Source organism: Pogoniulus pusillus, chromosome 13, assembly GCF_015220805.1.
Source record: "Pogoniulus pusillus isolate bPogPus1 chromosome 13, bPogPus1.pri, whole genome shotgun sequence".
Classification (NCBI taxonomy): Eukaryota; Metazoa; Chordata; class Aves; order Piciformes; family Lybiidae; genus Pogoniulus; species Pogoniulus pusillus.
In genome coordinates, this window is record NC_087276.1 from 14149183 (window position 1) to 14171887 (window position 22705).

Below are 22705 nucleotides of genomic sequence, written 5' to 3' on the forward strand. Positions count from 1 at the left end.
TACAAAGAAATAGTCTAGCTGTTTTGTTATTCCTCTCTCATCTGTCAGTGAGAAGACTATTATTTCTGATGTAATTCTTGTTGCTCCTTCAAAGGACTTCAGTAGCAGCAATGAGGTGTTTAAAAATGTCTTTGTTTCAATACTTGAAAGACTGATGTAAATTCAAGACAGGCAGCAAATGAAAACATATCAAAACCCCTCCATGAAAATAAACACAGAAATCTTGATTAAAGTTGATTAAAGGGGTTTTTAGTAATGTAAATGGGAGTTCCAGCTTCACATTGCACCAAATTAATTTGATAAATCCATCAAAATATTCCAGGAACAAAAAGCTATCAGTATCCTGAGCACTAAAAAACAGCTTGCTCATGCCATCTTTGCCCACAAATTACACATTTCTTTACTACAATTAATCTCTGGGGTTTTTTTTGCCACACAATGCAGCTTGTTTCCTCTTCTGTGCCTTAATGGAAACAATGCCAAGGTTTTGCCATCAGCTAAAGCCTCAATGACACACCTGACAAAGTCCTGCCTTTGTGTCACCCTGGGATGTTGGAGCCTTCCACCCCACCTTGTTTTCACTCCAGCACTTCTCTAGATGAGTGTTGGTTCCTATCTACCGATCCAACTAGAAACTTACCTTCATAAAACGAGTCTCCAGGCAGGCTGACTTAATTCAAAACTGAAGAAAACTACAAAAAAGTGTAGATGTGATTGGGTCGGAGAGAGCTGGGGGGACAGGCCTATTCCTTTCTACTGTGACACAGCCTTAGATAAACTTACATCAGTTTGGAAACTGCCACTTTCTGCCACATAAAATAGGAACTGAAATGCTGCCTTTGAAATTATTGTTGGGAATTGATATGATACATTCTAAATGTCCAAAATTACAGATCTTCCATTGAAAAGTGAATACCAGTAACACAGTCTATGTACATGTACAAGCACCACTGTTATAAAATAGAACGAGAGTCTTCTCTTACATGTTCAAGGTGGCTTAAAAATTCTTGCAAGTATTAGCACTTTTAAGTCAACATTCTAAAAGATGCTTGAGTAAAGCTGATTAGAGTTTTGTTCTGGCAACAGGCTCTCTCCGGACAAAAAGATCTTTTAAAGTCTGTGACAACCTTGTCCAGTGCTGCAACATTTCACAATATTTGTCCAAAGGGAAATTCATTAATGAATTACTACGCTATGCAGCTTCAAAGGACATTGCTTCCTTTGAAAGAATGGGAAGAAGTGTCTTTAGATGGAACATTCACAGGTTGGGCTATGAAGATTTAGAAAGCAATGTTCCCCCTCAGCTGGAATTAATGCACTCTGGTTTCTGGAATTCCTCCTCTGTACTAGACTTATGTCATGCATGTAAAGTCCTTTTTTGTAAGAGTTGTGTTGACACAACCAACTGCTGAGTGAACTCCTGAGAGCAGAGTTTCATGCTGAGAGAGAATGGTTGATTGCTACAGTGCAAGCTCATGAAAAGAAAGAAAACGGGACAGCATGATAAAAGGTTTTTCATTGTTCGACCCCTCACCTATTCCTGAATTCCTGCTGTGACTTTGCATTTGCTCACTTGCATGTCTTAGCCCAGAGTCAATGCTTGAACCCCCTGAAATACAGAATTTCAGGCTTCTCCACGTCACAAAAAGGCACTTTCTAAACCACATTGCTCTTTTTACACTGAGGTATGCACCAACTTCAAGAGCAGTTCAGCTCCTACACAAGATAATAACTTTTCAAACTTACTTTACTGCCATTTCATGAAAAATTAGCTGGGGTTTTCCTACTGTTTATGTTTGATACTCTCTTGTCTTAGCATGCCGCAAACAAATGACAACCGCATTTTGGAAGAGAGATATTTTGCCTGGAAAATCTGACTCTGCCATTCTTTGATACCATGCCTTCTACAGAACACACTATCACTCTCAGTGGAACATTCCCAAAGTTTTCTGCTAGTTCAATCCAGTCAGAAAAGGTCACATCCTGCAATACTATGGCTTCGCATAAACCCTAAGCAGGCTTTTTTCATCCTTCCCTTCAGTAATGTAGAAGGTGGTTTGAAATTTCAGAAAACATCTCTTTTTCCTTCCCTTCTCCCATTTCAAAAAAAAAAAAACAAAACCAAAAAACTCTCAACCCCCAAAACCAACACAGCGACAAAAACCAACCAACCAACCAAACAAAAAAAAAACAAACCCTAAACAGTACTGGATGGTTCCAAGTATTTGTAAAGAGTATAAATCACCAGTTCAAATCTAGCTGTGAATGCTAATGTTACATTGAATGCAGACTGATCATAATGAGTGCTGCTTGTGACAGAGATTCACCAATGCAGCTTTTACTGCAGAACTGGGAAATAGCTTTGACTACTGATATATAAGTGTAAGGAAACATCCATAGAAGAAATAGAACTCAGATGTACTTGAATTCAGTTTTCCTTTCCTCAAAAAGTTCCCAGGAAAGAGGGCAGAGAAAACATTCTATAAGAGCCATCCTTGAATCAGGAGTGTTGTAAGAATTAAAAGCTATTTTCTGCCTTTCCCTATTTCTCACAATGACCTAGCCAACAGATCTCTTCCCTTGTTCCTCCTGCTTAAGCACAGCAACGAGAAATTCCTTAAGATATATTTATTTTCATCTACCATCTGTACCAAGAAGCCTTTAGCCATAATATTCTCTGAGTATCTGTCATGTGTAGTTCACTTTGTGAATCCAAACAGGATGTTACATCCATGCTCTCTCTGCCATTAGTACAGAGTTTTGTCTTCTCTTGAATGCTCAGGAATGGAACTCAGTTTAGTAATGCTGACTGCAGATGAAACAAAGCTGGGTGGAATGAGTGACAGATCAGAGAGTTGTGCTGCCATGCAGAGGGACCTCACTAGGCTACAGATAAAGACCAAGAGGAGCCTCATAAAGTTGAATAGGAAGTGCAAAGTTCTATATTTGAGGAGGAACAACCTCATGCACAGGGGAGTGAGTGGCTGGAAAGCAGCTCTGCAGAAAAAGACATGGGAGTCCTGGAAGACAAATGAAAAGAGTCAGCAATGTGGAAGGGATTGGAGTATCTGAGAAGAGAGGATAAGAGCTGGGACTGCTCAGCCTAGAAAAGAGAAGACTCAGGGGAGTCATACCAATGTGCAAAAACACCTGAGAGGAGGGCTCCTGACAATAGCGTCCAGTGACAGGACAAAAGGCAAGGAGCAAAAGCTGAAGTACAGGACATTTAGTTTCAGTGATGGAAAAAGACTTCCCCCAAGAGGAATCTAGCACTAAACCAAATTTCCCTGAGAGTTTGGGAAGGTCTATCCTTGGCATTTTCATTCTATTTTATACTTCTACTGAATTTACCACTTTTAAAAGAAAAAAGGGATTGGTCATTCAGTTTGACAATCAAGCCTGCACCATACATGCCCTACTAAAGAAATGTGAGGAAGTCATGGGGCAGATATTTAATCTTTAAATACAGATTTTATTCAGGATGAGCTAAAAATCTTCTTTTTGTGAGCAGAAATTAGGCACTAATAAAAAAAGGAAGTTACAACAATAATTAATTGCTATTGGGAGCAAAACTCATTTAGAAATACATCAAACCGAGAATACATGAATAGCTCTTACCCAGAGAAAACAACAGCTTACAGAAAGACAGCACAAATTGCACTTACATTTAGTATCATCTACTTCTGTAAGACCTTCCTCTATTCCTAAAGGAAATACTGTCAAAATTGCTCTTTGTTGGACTTCTGGAAATGGATATACAGCTAACATTGTACATTACAGCCCTTACTGTCTGCTCATTTCCATCCTGGTAAAGAACTCATCTGCTTCAGAACACTGTGAACTCTCAACTAGAGAAAAAATTATGACAAGCATTTCTAATCATTATTTACAAAATGAAAGAAAGAAGGTCAAAAAATGAAACTTGCAAGTAGGAGGTGTAATTTGAAATTCAGTTCTCTGCACAGCCATCCCAAAAGTATTAACAACTGCAGTTATGACATTATATATATGCATGAAGAATATATATTTATTAACACATATACTTAAGGACTGTTACTCTTTCCTGATTATAGTGTCAGGTGCGCATTTCAGTTGAAAGAAAATGAAATGTGAGCTAAAGAAGAGCAGTTATGGCTCACCTGACTTCCTCATGTGAAGAGCCTCTAATAGACATTGTGGGGTACATGCATTAAATTATAAACCACACCATTGATTTCTCAAATTTCCTTTAAATATAAAAGAAGATGAAAAGGTTAATTAAGTTTCCCCATGCAATTCTATTAAGAATATCCATGATTAGTGTAGCATGAGGAAGGTATTTAATTAAAAGAAGAAGAAGAAGAAGAATAGGCAGCACTTTGAAACCCACAGCTAAGTCAGTCAGGATGACTGAGCAGCTGGGGCTGCTTTAAGGTAATGAAGACTGAGAATATTTCAGCAAACAAAATAAACACTCTTTTTGTCCAGAAGTATGATACAGAAAGCTTCGTAGCCTAATCTACAAATACTAGTTGGGGGTGTAAAATACTGGTTTTGTGTTATCACCAAGATCTCGTACTTAGTAATCCAAGAGCGGCATTTGACAATATGAGTCACAGACCCATAACCTGATGTACTGGCCTACCAGCGTTTTGCTGTTTGGATTTCCAGTTTGACTGTTTGTCCCAAAATAAAACCAAACATCTCAGAACACATTAAAAAATGCATTCTTTTCAGAATTGCTAGGGAAGCTTTTACAGGATGCGGATCTCGCTTTCTGCTCTCACAGGTATTCTGCGCTAATTCTGCCAGAGCAGAAGCTCCTTGCGGTGTTGTTTGAAAATGTAAATATGCCTTAAACTGAAAATAATCATCTACAAAGATTTACAAACAATATATTTCCACAATCCAAATGCTACCAACCTTTAAGTTCTATCTTGGTAAGAACAGAACGTGTTGATTTTGATCATCTAAGAATAATAAAACCTGACAGCTCTAACTGTATCAAATATTTTCCCCCTAAACGTCTTTCTGGTTTAATTCCAAACTATTTTATATCTTCCAGATACAGATGTACTTCACTGGGAGAATAAGCTGAAACTAAAATACTTCTTTTGTAACGAGAATGCAGAGGCGACTGAAAGAAAGTATCAACAGCCTGCAAATAAAAGTTCTTCATGTTTGATTTCAGGTTTTATTAACCGCTTCCATTTAGCCCAGGCAAGACATGGCACTTCAGTGAAAAGAGTGGAACTGACTCAAAAGATTAATTACAGTGAAATTATCCTAATCTGTCATAAGCTCTGATATAGAAGTAAGAGGAAGTCATTTGCTTCAGTAAAAAGCAATGATCACCAAAGCATGAAAATTAACACTTCACAGAGGTAGATACTAAAGCAGAAATATTAGCTGCATCAGCATATTGGAGACAATTACAAACTGCAGAGGACTTCTAAGGCTGAGAAATACTATAGTTTATGATGATAAAGTCAATTTCACCATTCAGTAAATGCTCACTTTGTGAATTCGGCACTGTATTTCTTTCTCCTCCAAGGTAAACCGCAGTAAGGCTGTACAAAATTGATACCACTTTTGTTTCCTTCATGCCTTATTGCTTACTTTATTTCACGGAAACTTATTAACATGCAGAAGGGGGGGAAAAAAAATCATAGAGTGTTACTTTATTACTTTCTTTGAGCACACAGACAACACTTGACATATGCTCTTCAGAAATTTTATTAGTGAAAAAGAGGTTTTTATCACTTTCAGTCAGCGGGCACTTATAAGCAGATGAGAGCTCCCCCCCCCTCCCCCTTTCTTTTTTTTTAAACAAAGAGAAATAAATAACAAAGCAGTGCAACTACACGGTGAAGATAGCCTGGCTTAACATTCTTGTATTACAAAATAAATTCAACCTAAAGATTTTATAACCACTAGCATTCATACTGAAAGGTACTAATGCATCATTATGATCTAGCAGGTTGCTCCCTGTGTTTTACAGCCTTTCACACTACATTAACCTTTTGTACCTCAAGTATTTATGACCTCATAAGTAAGTATTTATCAAACTGAAAGCTCATATACAGCACTGTATTTTAGCTATCATTGTTTAGGAACATTTATAAGCTCTTTTTTTTTTGCCTGAATTTAAAATCACTTTGGTATGCAGCCCATATTTTTAACAGAAACATTAATGCAAAGCGAAACTCTTTGCGACTACCCATTAAAATGGCCAGACACAAAATCACCACGTTCCAAACGAAGAAAACCTTCACATGTGGATTTTATTAAAAGAAAAAAAAAAAGGATTTTTTTAGAAACAGCAAACATTTGCCATGCTTTCCACAATGCTCAACAGCGTATCGTAGCAAAGCAGCATATGCAATACTGCTGGTAAAAGAATCACTGCAATTAACTGAACTCACAGATTCTCCAGATACATTTAGTGCTTTGTATTCAACAAAAAAAGCCACCCCCAAAATACAGCAATTCAGGCAGTATGTGTCCTGTGTTAAATGTCCCCATGCACGACCACAACTGAGAAAAGAAACCCTGCAGTTGATTAATGTACACATACTGCACAAACACAGGCTTGCTTGCAAAGATTCTCTAGCAAGTAAGTATGAAATGTGAGGTACTGAAACCTACCATGAGCAAGGCAAAACTGTAAGCTTACAAACATTCTCACAAAAATTATGGCTAACAAAAGCCAGTGCATAAGCTGAGCACATCAAGGAGAGAAACAATGCCTGTCTAAACCTGTCCTTTTATTGCCGTCAGGAGTGTGTGGCAGGCTAAGGCATTACCCTCCTATTCACCAGCACCTGAGTGATGGCCAACAAAGGGGAGAAAAAAAGAAGAAAAACAACTGAACAAAAATAAAAGGCAAGAAAAAAAAAAAAAAAGGAAAGGAAATAAGGACTATCAGGGAAAATTCCACCGAAAAAGAAAAAGGATATCTGCTGTTCTGTGACCATCTTCTGCACACCTATGCAGGGGCAGTGGTCGAAAGAACAATAATTCAGTCTCAACCTCACAAGGATTTCTGCTTGCTGATAATCATACTGAGATATAGATTACCACTGGCCTTGTCTGCTGCATTTACTGCAGAATCCTCACTCCCCTCCCCAAAACATCAATAATTTTGCCACAGATGGAATAGACTAAGGAGCGGCTGAGGTACTTTGCTATCTATCCACCTCCAACAAGATGCTGCCAACTGACACTCCCTTCCTGGTCATACCCCTTGTTCATGTTGTCATCTCCTGTCACTCTCCTTGCAGTTTTCTCAAGACTTTCAGTGTAGCTTTTAGCCTAAACAACTCAGTAAGTCAAAGGCTAGTTTCCAGTCTCCCTCTCTTTTGACAGCCACCGGTCCCCATCTTTGTAAACCTAAGTAACACAGCAGAATACCATCAAATGTAGCATGCTACAAGGGGTTTTAGACCCTTGTCACTTCACTTTGGCCCTGATCCTGGCAGCAGTCATGTTCCTCGTACTAATTTCATGCCCCTTCTTTGACTCTTTAATCCCATTCCTCTGTGGAAGAGAAATAGACATTATACCAAAGCAAAGGAATCAAAGCAAAGATGCACATATCCCAAGGCAGGGAGGAGGAGGGCAGGGGGATGAAGCGATGTTCACGGTTGTATTGTCCGCATGGTACGTCTGAGCATTAAACCAAGCTGCAGAGTTTTACCTCTTCTTTAAAGAAGAAATGCATTTCCTAAATAACAGTGTATCTTACACCAACTCCTTTTCTTATTCCTACACCTGAAACACAGTGTTCAAACAAACCAAGCTTAGACTGTGAGCTGCGCAGTGCTCTGTTCTCCAAAAACATGCATCAGGTCAAAGTGAAATTCAGCAAGTGCATGCTCTTGTTATGGGAAAAAGACTATCTCTCAGCCTAGACACTTGGGCTCAGGACAGCCAGCTTCTGCAAGCTATTTTCCCACAGATTTGCCTCCAGCAGGTTACTTAAACGACTTGTATCTTAGTTCCTCCTCTGCCAAAGTGGAAAAACAGTAATTGTAACTCAGCAAAATCTCACAAAATAGTCATGAGCATGAAATCAATGTTTTCATGAGATTCTTGGAGGGGATCATCCTCTAAACTCAACAAGAAAGAGGTAATCACACTAGATTAAAGCACTAGCATAACATTCAGAAATATTTCAGCCATACAGTACACTTCCAAATCTAAAGAACTCTTGAATGTAAAGAAATATCTTTATCAACGGAGGTCACAACTTTGTATGCCTTGGTATCTCAAAGTGTTTTGTACTACCCCTAATAGTGGTAGGAAGTGTAATTCCATCTCCCTCATCCAAGCAATCATTGTCTGGTAAAATGTCATAAACTTTAGAGAAAACAGAGAAGGGCAACCTTGCATTGATGAGCAGATTACAGCACCCTGGAATACAGCAGTAGTCTGCCTCGTGCCCTGACAAGCTGCTAGAAATATAAACCCCTTAGTCCCTCAGCTGCACCAAAGCAGACAACACATTCTGGTCCTAAGGCAGTAACGCAGCATGTCATACATCCTCCTCAGTCACACTGACATCTCTATGAGGGAAAAAAAAACCTACAGTAAGATTTCCTAACATTGGTTACATCTTTGTGACAAGGTAATTCATCAGCATCAACAAGCTTGTACAGTGCAACACCGAACCACCATGTTATGCTCCTGCAGCATTAATATCAGCCTCAGATATTTTGTCTATTTCCCACTCTGCCTTTACAGAAGAGTGGACAGTGAATTCATGGCTACAGAGGGAAGACTGAACTAAACAAAGAAAAAACTAATAAAACTCCCTCTCAAGGCTCTTGGTGATGTTAATTGGCCTAAGCATGCACCGGGATGTTATTTTCACAAATCTTACCAGAAAGAAGGTCAAGGTACTTTAGCAAAACTGACAGCAACACAATATGGTTATTATTCAGTGTACCAAAAATTCCACCTGTAATTAATGTAAATAACATTTGGCAGGAAACAGCTACTCTTACTGAAAACTGCAGAGTAAATAGCACATTTCATCGCTGCATTTCGTCAGGAAGCAAGGTGCTAAAAAACACATACACACATGCTCCCCCTCCCCCCCCCCCCCCCCCGAGGATTAGTATTTTCAACTAAATCTCAGAGATTTCCTGGTTAATTTCTATTTCTTCACCTGAAAAAATATGATCAAGAGCAATTCCTTGTAGCAAATGCAGTTTCCTACAAGGGCAACAAGCTTGGACAACCATAACACCACACAGCCTCATTCCTCTGTTTTGAGTCCCAGCAGGGAGAACAAGAGACCCGAGAGCACTCAGCTTTCCAGTAGAGAATCGTACACCAGTAGAGAATTGTACACCAGATTTGGGTTCAGTCTAAACTCCAATGATTACTCTGATACCTGTGGAATGATTGTGCTACAAGTGCAATAATCTTCCTGTGAATGTCTTAAGCAATAATGAATAACTATGCTGAATCGAAAAGTCTCCTTTTATTTGCAATAAAGACAAAGTACCATTCTTCAGGGAAGAAAATATACAAATAGATGAAAACATTTAACTGGAATATTTGGCAACATGAGCCCTCCTTCTTCACACTGGAGAAGGACTTAAAAGCACAGGGTGCAGTAAGACCAATCAAAATAAAAACAGCAGCTACCAAAATAATACAAAGAAAATATGCTAGCTAACCGGTTCTAAACTTATCAAGTCTGAATGATCAGTAACTGATAGATGTCAAGCAAGCAGGTCAAAGCAATAATTCAATTAACTAGAAAGCTACTAAAATTTAGGCCAATACATTATGAGTACTTAGGTTAAGGAAACTGGAAATACTGAGGCCACAATCAGTTTACTACCTGAAAAGTAGTACTAAGAGGTACTAAACATCTGATTATAGTAGAAGGAAATTTTATACAGCGTATGGCCAGGGCATACATGACTATCTGCCACATATCAGTAATGTGACATACAAAATGACTTAATTTGCACTACAGACAAGACTTGCTACTCACATAGTTAGGACTACTAATATCACCTATTGCATCTAGCACACAGTGCTAGATGTATGCTGTATTAATAAGCAGGTAACAGGCTACTTGGGAATCTTTGAAAAACCCTAGATTAATATCCCAAGTCCTCAAATTACATCTGTATAAAAGTTCCAGGCAGAAAAATTAGATGCACCGGGGTAAGGCAGACACATGGGAGCCTGGGATATAGTAAATTTAGCATCTGAAAGTACTCATTTGGAAAAAAAAGAAAAACCAAAAACAAACACCCAAATAAAAAACCCCAAACCAACAAACACACACAATTAAAAAACACCATAAAAAAAGCCTAAATAATCAAACAAACAAAAATAAAAAACACTCATCCATCACCTGTGTTGAAAAGCAAGAAGAATAAAAAGAGAAAAGCTTTGGCTCTTTCCATTAGATAGCACAGAACAGAATCAGTGTTTCAGACACAGGTGCATTTGACTGATCACATTTTGTCTACAAAAAATGTGAGGCTCCTTGGAAAGTTGACTTTGCTGTACATACTAAAAGAGAAGCAACATGGGAAATGGCTGCAAGTTTCTTTGGAGAGAGAACAGAGAGATGAAAAGAATGGGTCTGCAATGCTTTCAACTCAGTGGGGAAAAGAAATAACTGAAGGAACCCTAGCTCAAAAATGAAAGGAAGGCAGTTCTAAAATTGGAAATGCCTGCTGGAGACAGGAAGAAGCCAATAGCAACTTTTTATGCTAGTGTGAAAGTGCTTTTATTGCATGCAAGAGCCACTTTGCAAATACACATACTGCCAGTCTGCATGTTCACTTCATCAGTTTTACAATGAGGGGCGCCTGCAGCATTCCAAAGCGCTATCACTACAAGTATATGACAAAGTTTAGGTGCCAAGCAAGACTTTAAATAGCCCTAATCATTGCCAGTATTGGAGTTTTTTGTGCATATCAGCAGCTATTGACAGCACAGCACAAGCTTGAAGTCTCGGGTAATAGATACAGCTCAAAATGTCAGCCATCAGCTTGGCTTACAAGACAAGCATTCAAACACAACCATCCAGCAGTTCTGCATCTACTCAGGACCCTACTATGCAGGTATCTATTTCTGAAACCGATACCTATCCGATTATTCTGAACACTAGCACACAGCCCTTTCAGTGAAGGGCTTGCAAGACTTATCTCTGAGGTCAAAATTGCATTTCACTGCTGACGTACATTGTACCATGGTGCAAATTTACTGGGCTACGCAATCACTCTTTCGTGTGTGTCAATGTTTGTGCAGTAGAAATGATTCAATGTCTACCTTACAAGCATGTTCACTCCTACAGTTGCTAACCTTTTGATTTAGTTTAAAAAAAAAAGAAAATCTTGAGTGATTCAAGCTCCCCCACAGAGCTGGTTGAATCCCCATCCATGGAGATGTTTAAAAGACAGAGACATGGTGCAGAGGGACATGGTTTAGCATCAGAACTGGTAGAATTAGAGAACAGTTGGACTTGGTCTTTTCCAAGGAATTTAGACACGCTTCTTAAATTCCCTACTAATTATAATGTATTTTTTTAAGCTCATCACTTTAAAAGTGTTTCCATTTTCTTAAACTCTACCTTTTTACCACATACTTATTTCTCTTTTACATCTTTTACTTTTCAACATTGTCCACTGTTTTTTTCCCCAGACACGCTGGCAACACTAGAATATATTCTGCATTAAAAAAGAGAAAAAAGGGGACATGCATATACAACCCCCAAATCTCTTTCTACTCCAGAAAGAAAAAAAAGAGTTTATGCAACAGAAAAAGAAAATGTAAATTTTCAGAGGTGAAACACAGCCATCTCTTTCTTTAAATCTGGTTAACACTGTATTTGAAAATGATGCAATAAATGGTGGGGAGGGAATGTGCCCATAAGAAACCATATTTCTCAGTGCAACCAAATAATTTCTGCACTCTTAAAACCAAAAGAATAAGGCATCTGAGCAAACAGGGAACAGAATTGCTACGTGCGCAAGTAAATACCCGAGTTAAAAGCAGATTTGTCTGACCTAAACTCATAACTTTTCCTCAATGTATAGTGAAAAGCTACAGAATTTATTTTTAATATAATTTCATGTTAAGATTAATACTTTCAAGTATTTTAAGTAATCTAACATTTTTAGCTATTTTTGGCAGTCTCTTTTATTAATATCTTAGGTACTAAGGGCAGCAATAGGGCAGCATTTTTTGTAACATCAATGTACTAAAAACCACATCACCTCATTATGAGAAGCAGAATTAGGTGTCCCAGCATTAGCACAAATTGAAACTAGTCACTTTACATAGTTTCCACTCAGTTTGGTAGATATTTCTTGTCTTTCATGTTATATAACCCACAACACCTTTTAACAACTGAAGCTAACCTTACAGCAGCTTTACCTGCAAGCACTAATTAGCCCAGCTGGACTTAGATCCTTCTGCAGAGCTGAGTGATCATGCCTGCAGTATGTTGCAGTGTTGGTACACATATTGTTTTCAAATCAAATATTTAGATACTCTTCTGGAACAGCTGGAACTTCTGGGAATCCTTATTAAATTAAATAGTTGACATCTTTTGATGCACTTTTTATAATGCCAACAAAAAAACCCACAGACATAGAAAAGATTTGATGATTGCCATCAGTCTTTCTTCTTTTTTTGATTGGCCCAGTGGCATTCTGTTGCCTTTTTTTCTTCTATAAATTACAGAATAAAAGAAAAGCATTTTAATTATAATCCAAAGCAAAAAAAAGCATAGCAAGAGATACTCTCTGTTCTTACTTTAAAGGGCTTAAGGAAAGCAGGAGGCAATGCCAGACTTATTACAGAATCTGCAATCAATCAACAGATAAGGATTGAGATGTCCTCCATTGCAAACAATCTTTGTATTCCTCTGTTCCATCAACAAGGAGTTTCATGTTCTCTGGAGGCATTATTAGACCTCACAGCAGAGGCTGATGAGAAGCTGCCAACTGGGCACTCTTGCACACAAGCATTTTTATGGAACCGATTGATGTGGCTGGAAGGATCTCAGCAGCACTTACACATTCTCCTGTCTCTGGAAGATGGATTTGAAATGGGCAGCTCAGAATTTGTACACTGGGGTAAGACTGACTGCAGTTCAGAGGCTGTTCCCAGAGAGGCAATTGTTTCAGTGGGTGAGATTTAAAGACATCTTTGCTGGAAAAGCAACTGCAGAAAGCCCTTTAAGATGGCCTGAGGGGTTTCTCTTAGAAAGATGTTGAGAGACTTTTCTAAATCAGAGGAGGAACTAGATGATTTTTAAGGTCCCTTCCAATCCAAACCATTCTATGATATGTTGACAGTGCAGCACAACTGCATGGGAAACCATCTGAAAAAGCATTTAGAACCACCAAGATGCAGCAATCCAGACACAGAAGTACCAGAGAATTTGTGTTTCCTCTTCCCATCAACCATATATCTTCCTCCAAAATTACACACTGTTGCCATGCTACATTTAAATTAGTAGTAACTGGCTTTATAATACCTTTGTAATACTTTGGTACAGTCATTCTACTGTAAATGCATATTTTAATATATCAATTAGCAAATGCATACACCATAGCTAACACTATTTAAAATAAGATGCCACTCTAAAGTATAAACTCTTAACTGAGAACAAAACCTATGATAATATGGGTAAATTTAGCTTTAAGACTGTCTGAAATTTTAAAATAAGAACATTGATCTTTGCATGTATTCTAATATGTTGATGTGACAAATACATCTTAAAGCATTTCAGTTTTAATATAAATCAGAAAAGTACAGCAGTAAGAATAAAAAGAAACACTTCTCTTTAAACAGTGATGTTATTAAAAACAGAAAAATATATATTAATAAATTCAGATTCCCTAAAGCAGTTATCTTAGTTCCTATTAGTAGTTTGAAACGTAAGTAACTTGCAGAAGTTACCTGCAGGTATGCATGGAACTCCTACAGCCTAGCAGCCTCCTAGCTGCATTCTCATCTTTCAGGTGAACCAGGACAGAAAAAGATCCTCACACTATTCTGATCCTCCTCAAATGACAGCTGCATCTTGATGTGAAGATTACTGTTTCCATGTAATGCTTGTGTAAAGAAATTGCCATATGTATGCAGGATGAATTCAAGAGACAAATCAGGTTACTCTATTACTTTGTCTAGGATCTCTACCAACTCCTACAGTTAATGTAAAAAGTAGCCCTTTAATATCTACATTTCTGCAATTTGAAATGACCTCCCCAAATCTTTCTGCATACCACAGAAGCCCAAATGGAGCAAGATGTGCTCAGTCTAATTCCCTCTACGGTCAAGTCTGAAAGGAAGATGTTCTAACCATTTCCTGAATGCATATCTAGTTAATAAGAAAATTGTCCTCTGTCTGCTTCTGCCTGTGATATGCACTTCAGCCCTGTCACATCACTGGTAGTGCATAAAGCAGCTTCAAACTTAACAGATGGATTCACACACTTGCAGGTTAAGCCAGGCCAGATAATCATGCCTTGCTACTGACAGACAGCAAGGTTAAATGTTTGAATCAAGATGCTCTTCCAGACTGACCCTTGGAAGGAGACACATGAAACAGGGAGAATGGTAGATAAGCTCCTACATGAGTAACAACCATTAACGTAACTCTGTGGGTAGGTAGGTGGGTGTGTGGGAAAGCTGGAGAGAGGGTGTGGGAAAGGAAGGGAAACTCTATAGAGTACAAGCAGGTTTTGAAAAAAGTAAATAGATTTCGGAGTTGGTGGACAATAAGACACTAAGTCACCCTTAGCTGACACCCCAGTGTAGTCATAAAGGAAGGTAAGTTTAGTTTGTGTGTAACTCTGGATAAAGATATCACAGAAATTCACCCTTATGGTTAAATGAAGAGAGGAGGAAGGCTGTCCAAATGATCTTCATAGTTTTTAACTACAAACTGCCTGTGCCACCTGATCATTCTGACCACTCTAATGGAGAGCCACTGTCTTGCAAGCAAGGATCTAAGGATGTTGCTGGTTAAACAAGAAGTCACAAAAATATTCTCCTTGTGCCATTGCCTCCTCCAGACAATATCCAAGTTTATATTGCAATTAAAGAGTTAGTGTGCAGAGGAATCGACAACTTCTGATAAAGTTGCAAACCATTAACTATCATTTGCATGCCAATTACAAGAGAATGGAAAACATCATTAGTCTTACCTAACCTAGCACAGCCAGTTCTGTATTTAGTGAAAACGAGAGCTAATTTTCACCCAAAAAATCCCCCTTGCAAGGATCAATTTTAATTACCATGTTATAATGTGAAACAGAGATGCAGAAGGTCAAATACAAAGTAAGTTGTAATTAGCTGTTTCATCATACCAAGAAGTCCTTTGAAATTTATGCTCAGTTTATTCAGCAAAATGTGTAACAAATGCTTTTTTCTCTCTCAGTGAATCTGAACCCAAAGTGCAGCCAATGCATTTGGATGCCATAGCTACTTAAACTGCAAAAAGAGAAGAGAAAGTCAATAATGTAACATGTCAAAGAATTGGGATGGAGGTCAACAGACAACACAAAGTATGAGAAAACTCAAAACCCCATTATCATTTAACTCCTTCAGGAACAAGTAGGAAGAAAAGCTTAAATTGTTTAATTGTTTCATTAGACTTAGCAGTTCTGAAATTAATTGGCAATGCTTTCTGAAGAAACTTTTCAAGGTGGATTTACGTGACTAAATCTCTGACTGGTGACTGAAAAGACCTCTGCAAAGCTGAGGCAATAACTAAATCACAAGGGTCAGTTACTGAGATGTCAGAACACCACAAGCCCTGCTGATAGGTGCACAGGGGCACAGTTAGCTGATAGTGTAAAGGCTGCTCTCCTTACACTGGATACTCCCTCACAGAATAGCAAGTAACACCCAGGAGCAAAGCCCAGCTTAATTCAGCAATACAGGGGGGAAAAAAAAGTAAACCAAGAGGCAGTTTATAAACAGCATCATGGAAAACAGTGGGCTTAAGGTTCTGTGTATCCTTGAGCAGAATCTATTTTAGAGCATGCATTGACACATACAGCTGCTAAAGTGAGCAATATCTTCCTGCCTTTCCTTAGCATAAGCAAAGAAACACACACGGGGCATAGTTACAAAGTTCACATGCGGGGCTCACAGCAAGGAAGCCTCTTAGAAGTAATAATGCCCATGAACACAAGTCATTACCGTGCCTCACCGAACTATCACAGCACTATGTTATCTATTTGGGATGTCAGTTTTGATCTCTTCACTATAAAGCAGGAGCTGGACCAGGTTGCTTGCTTCTGCAGCTCTAAAAGCACTCAGAGTCTTGAAATAAGCTCTTTGAAATATTTCCTTCAAGCAGCAGTTGGGACCAAATATAATAGGTAGTATAAATGAAATAGCATACCATGCTGATACAATAGACTACATCAGCAGGGTACAACTTAGATGAATAAACACTGCTGTAACAATTGTCAGAGTATTATCAACTATCTAGCATACCGGTAGCAAAGACCCATAGACAAAAATATGGAATTGAAATAGAACAGAAACTGGGTCAGTGATAGCAATTTGGAATAAAAATCATCCATGAGAAAATCTGACTTACAAGACAGCCTCCTTCTGGTGAAAAGTTCCCAACTCCTCTTTGCAGAGTGTGCATAACCCTAACTACCACCAATAAGAGAAACAAAGGATGTGGTTATCTGCACTGGAATTCTGCTCTGCGTGTTTTCTAGACAGAACTACAGACACAATCGAGCGAGTCACTTTTGCTTTCTAAGCCACAAGAGGCAATTCCAGGTTTCACATTCCAGCTGCAGTATCAAAACCTGCTAGGAAGATCAGAATATACAGATACAAGTATAAGACTAGCTGAGCTCAACAGCACTAAGAATCACTATCCATATACTCATGTATGGATACGGATATGTAGGGACATCTATGAAGTCCAAGAATCATAGAATGTCTTATGTTGGAAGGGACCTTAGAGATCATGAACTCCCACCTCCCTGCCATAGACAGGGACACATCTCAACTACACTTGCTTGCTCAAGGCCTCACCCAATCTGGCCTTAAATACCTCCAGGGAGGGGGTATTCACAACCACTTTGAGCAATTTATTCCAGAGCCTCACCATTCTCATACAAAAGGACTTCCTAAGATCTGAATATGCTCTCCTCCAGCTTCAAACCTTTATACAGAAATAGCTTACATGAAGAACAGAGTGGGGAAGACAGCTAAGAAAAAATACAAACACACTGCAGAGAAGTGTAGTAACAGCCTACCTCTACCGATCTGTAGGCACAGACAATGCCTTAAAGCACTTAAAGCTCTTGATACTATCAGCTTTCTTGCCCAAATTGAAAAGCAAAACAGAGAAATCAGTATCACAATAAAATAAATAATAACTGGGAAAAAAAATTGGTCAGAGTTGTTCATCTTTTTCTTCCTCAAAACAACCAAGTTCAACAGCGTAAATAATCTCTCAGTCCAGAGTATCATTAAGAAGGCACAAACTTGGGCATAATTAACACCAAGAAAGGGAACTATGTGACTTACAAAGAATTAGAGTAAAGAACAGACAAAATTTCATGGTATAAGTGGGAACTGCCACAACAGACATCCAGTATCTAACACATCCATTATTTTCAACACAGGACAGTATCCAGTTCAATGGATGCTACAGGAGGAATTTTGATAGCAACCAGGCTGCAATTGAGTCTTAACAGTGAAGTTACACAAAAAATATCTCATCATTTTTAGTGCTCACAGACAGCCCACACCCCCACAGGTCTTCTTACAGGACTTGAGCAGCAAGCATCCCCTAAAGCTGTGCTGGGTATTGATTCAGAACCACCTTAGCCAGAAATCACTCCTCCACGTACACTGTGTGCTCCCTTGAGGACTCCCAGCCAAGCACACTACTTATCAAGGCTCTCCAGCCTGTGAAATCTGGTGGAGTCACAGTCCAAGGCAGAAGGACTGCACAGTGACCTTGAGTTTTCCCTAATTGAAAAGTAGAATAGTAGAACAGAATATTTGATATATAGACACACATCCATAAAACACACAGCATTACTACGAACTCAGCTTTTACCATACCCTGATATTTACCTCCATTATCTGTATAATACACTTAGAACTGGAAACCCTAGAGAAACAATATTTATTTTACTACTACTTGCTTTCTTACATATGCCCAGTTAATGCCCTTTCTATTTATGTACAGGGGCATCATCAGAAGTTGTGTATAAAACTGATAGACACAAACTGAACGAATTTTAATGCTGGAATTCTTTCTGTCCAATAACTAGGCTTGTATCTATAACTATGTACAGGTAAATAGAGGTTTCCTATTTCATAAAATTATCAAATGTCTCACTTTAAGAAGCTTTTAAATATGCAACTACTTAACATAACATTCAAAATCACACTGCAAAATCAGACATTACTTTACCAGAATTTTGTAACACACTTATCGATCCATTCCTCTTCAAAGAAGCAATTTACTATTTCTGTTAATGACTAAAAGCACGTTTGATGCTAGGCAGCTCCAAGTCTACCAGCACTTAAATAACTCAAAGCAGGATGAGTATTGATTACGTATATACTCAGATGGACTACTTCCTTGATTAAAGTTAAATAAACATATTGATCCAGAAAGATGAAAACCATACTATGCAAAAAAAGACCCAAAGTAACTTTTGACAGTATTTTATTACCTGCAGATGATTTTGTGTTTCAGCTACATTATCCTGTCTTTAAGCATTTACTTCCCTTTCATTCTGTACATTGTCTCATTTTTCATAGCACCAAAATCCAAAGTTAGCATTCCCTAGATATATAACATAATAATCCCTTATGTCCAATGCTTACCCAAACAAAATGCACTGCTCTATCAAAATAATAGATTTCAGAAAGTTCACTGGGAAACACACATTTTGGAAGCACATGAGCATTTCTAATCCCACATCTTCACTGCTAAATGAATGTCCACTAAACTGTGTTTGATTTAGTGTAAGCGTTAACATGCAGAAAAGTAAAAACTTAACAATATCAGAACACTGTGTTCTCCCTAATTGCAACTTCTAAAGTGCTTGTTAGTTAATTCAAGCAAAAACAAGCAAGAAAATGTCCTTCTCTTTAAGTAAAAAGAACTTGGCAATTAAATTAAAAGAGAATCATTAAAAAAATATATATATACATGGAATTTGACATGGTAGATGTCTAAGCCTGTAAGCAGTCCACAGAAAATCAGTGCTACAAAAGACAACAGCCACTTTGCAGCATTACATTCAGATATAATGTGTGCTCACTGCATTAAGTCAGGGTATAAGAGTTTGTGCAATATTTTATTACAAAAAGAAAAATCCAAAAGGCAAAACAAACAAAGAAAGATCCCTTCTTATAAAGTTCTCAACAAAATGTTATAATCAAAGAAAAAGCAGACATTTGCTTCTGATCAGATCAGATCCTTTTGCTTTTGTTGCATTCAGAAAATGCCACGCATTCTGTAAGGCAAATCTCTTTTGGATGGTATGCAATGATAAGACAAGGAGCAACAGGCACAAACTTGACCAGAGAAGGTTTCACCTCAGCATGAGCAGAAACTTCTTTACAGTTACACAGCCCTGGAACAAGCTGCCCAGAGAGGTTGTGGAGTCTCTTTCTCCGAACACTTCCAAAACTCGCCTGGGTGCATTCCTGAGCAGACAATTCTGGGTGATCCTGTTTGGGCAGGAGGGGTAGACTTGATGATCTCTGGAGGTCCCTTCCAACCTCTGAATTTCTGTGATTCTGATTCTGTGTTCATTATGTCTCACACCAACTCTGAATGAGTTTGAAGCACTGTCCTTTTGCCTTGCTAATACTTTACACCATTTTGAAAGGCTCTGAATGATCAAAGAAACCACAGGAAACCTCTACTGCAGCCTACAGATTTTATTAATAATTCCATAGACTTTCTATATTAATAGCACTCTACTGTGCACAAACCTGCAACCCTCTAATAAGAGGAATGATTGGAACTGTGTTCACTTTGCAGCAAAAGGGGACACTGACAGTGGTTCCAGCTGGGCCAGGATCACTCTCTGTGTTGCAGTAAAGGACTCAGGAGAAATTACATGGAATGTTCTGATTTTTATTATATCTTTGTTTGGGTTTAAGTTGCACTAGACAAAAAGAAATAAATTGGGACACAGAGAGAAAGACAGGGTTTGTGTTTAACTTCAGCATGGATTAATTTCTTTGTGGATGAAGGCAAGTCACTTCTAGTAGTAGCTCCTCAAATTTGGTAACTGCTCTGAAGTTAAGTAGCTTCACATATCAAAATGGTAAGAGCCATTTACAGGGGTAAATCCAGTTTCACATGTAACTGAATTAAGAAAATTCCAAAACTGCTCTTGCCTCCATGTTTGTCTCATCTACATTAATCACAACAGTGTTCTTTTGTGAACGGACAATCAGGTGATTATTCTTTTACCTGCTTCTAACACAGACTACTGGCAGGAAACTATGGGAAAAGTATTGAAGCCTACAGGACAAATGCCACCATGTCCCCACATCAGTTCCATTTGAAATCCTCTTAAGACTGGAAACCAACTATTCAGAAAGCTAGCAAGAAATTGAAAGTAACACAATTTTTTTTCCTCCCACAATAAGGACCACATGCAGTTAATGTTGACACAGTGCTACTGAAGCTGTATTTCATAATAAAAACTTGTATTATTAAAGCTATAGAGACTAGAAACACACACAGCTGGACCGTCACAATATTACAAAGCCCATGTCAAATCTACCTGGGATCCATCTGCATACAGCTATTTATAATGTCTCTACAGTGTGTTAAGTGCAATGCTAATGAGACACAGTAAACCAGATTTTAGATCTAGGTTCCTATAATTAAATTCTGCAAACATTATCAGACTGCAAATTTGAAAAACTAGCTGATGAGTTAATATGTTATATGTCAAGTCTACTTTGTAGAATGTAAAGCCATAGAGATACACTTCTAAACTTGTGTTTTCAATGTATTGTTCTCCAGGGAGAGATAGTATCCACAGCTTTCAATAGAACATTGCAATATAGAAAAAATCCAAACCAAACCATAATCTTTAAAAAACAAAACAAACTTCCTCAGAAATACCCGAAAGTCAAAAGTAAGGAAATCTAATTCTTTATAAATAGCACGGGAGCTACTTCTAACAGTTATGCACCTTCATCTGTAAGAAAAGAAACAAGAAGGCAAGAAAAGGATCCACAATAAAAAAGAGCAGATAACTATACTGCACACTCCAAATAAAAAAGGTTACTGGAATGGAAGTGTTTGCCTTCAGAGAATGGAAATTCATTCCAAGTAGAACCAAAAGGGAGGAAGCATATGACAGGTAAAATGTAAGTTGGACATGGGGAAGGCAAAAAGGAAGTAAGAGCAGCAGATAGCAAAGGATTCAAACTCAAGTAACAATAAAGTCTATTAGTATATCAGAAGCAGAAATTTTCAGGGGAATCATTGGATTTGCAAGAGCTGGGATTGAATAGAGTGCCTGAAGAAGATAAGTGCATTGCAGACAATCCAACTTACTTCTTTTCATCAGCTTTTGCCATAGAAAATGTTGGAAAAACACAAACCTGACTTTTCTGATAGAGACTAACACTTCTTCAAACTGCAGAATCAAAAAGGGGCAAAGAAGCAGACTAAATGGAAAGAAAGCACTAAATGCTGAGGGCTGAGCTGCTGTCACACTCGCACTGACAGGTGGTTCACATTGAGTTCAGCACTGTCAGTCCTTCAGAACTGAACAGCAAAAAGACCAACGGTTTGAAAAGAGAAAAAAGGCTGAGCTGGGCAGCAGAGTGGACTGCTCAGTGTGCAGCAGCAGTCAAAAAAAAGGGAAAAAAAGTGAACTATGAAAAGAATGAGACAAGGAGAGTAGGTAAGACTTCATGGTTAGTCTCTACCAAGTCTCTTCAACTTGGGGCTCGTGCTCTAAGCCAGTGCCCATGGACTATGACACATTTGACAACAAGCCAAAATTATTATGGAAGAAAATTTTAAAAGCTAGAAAGGAGGAGGAAGTGAACTCTGAAGATATGAATTAAGAAAGCAACACTGTAGAGTCTACTATGAAATAAAAGTAAACAGGATGCTCCTAAACTTTCTCCCTCTACTAATGCAAAGGGTCACTTAGGGCAGCATAAAGTTACATCACACAAAAAACCCCAACCAAACAACTGAAACGTTTTGGTGCATAAACCACACAATTGTGTAACTAATCTGCAAGGACATCCCCATGGTAATATAAAGGAATATTCTTTTGTGCATCTGACATTGTCTTCTTTCTTCTTCATAGACATTAAAAAAAAAAAAAAAAAGGTGGCATGGCTATAAACATAAATCTTCAGAATGACTCATTTAAAAGAAGATGCTTTCCCTTTTCTCTTGTCTTAATGCACAAAACCTTTTAAATCAGATATAGAATGACAGAATGACACGGGCTGGAAGGGACCTCGAAAGATATCTAGTCCAATCCCCCCTGCCAGAGCAGGATACATGCCAGAGAAGGATGGGGAGGTAGGCAGCAGCAAGGGTGAGGACAGATAGCAGAGCATTTGCAGTATGCTGTCTATTCAGTGCTAGATCCTACACATGTAACACAGGTGGATGCCAGCTGTTGGTACCTGATATATCGGGCCCTGGTCTAGAATTAAGATAGAAGCACTCAGCTAT

At 38.3% G+C, this 22705-nt stretch overlaps 1 protein-coding gene across 36 annotated transcripts in view; it reads right to left on the reverse strand.

Annotated features, from left to right (window-relative positions):
- Nucleotides 1–22705, reverse strand: part of RBFOX1 (RNA binding fox-1 homolog 1) — a 1229664-nt gene that overhangs the window by 117506 nt on the left and 1089453 nt on the right. The gene's annotated exons all lie outside the window — the stretch shown is intronic.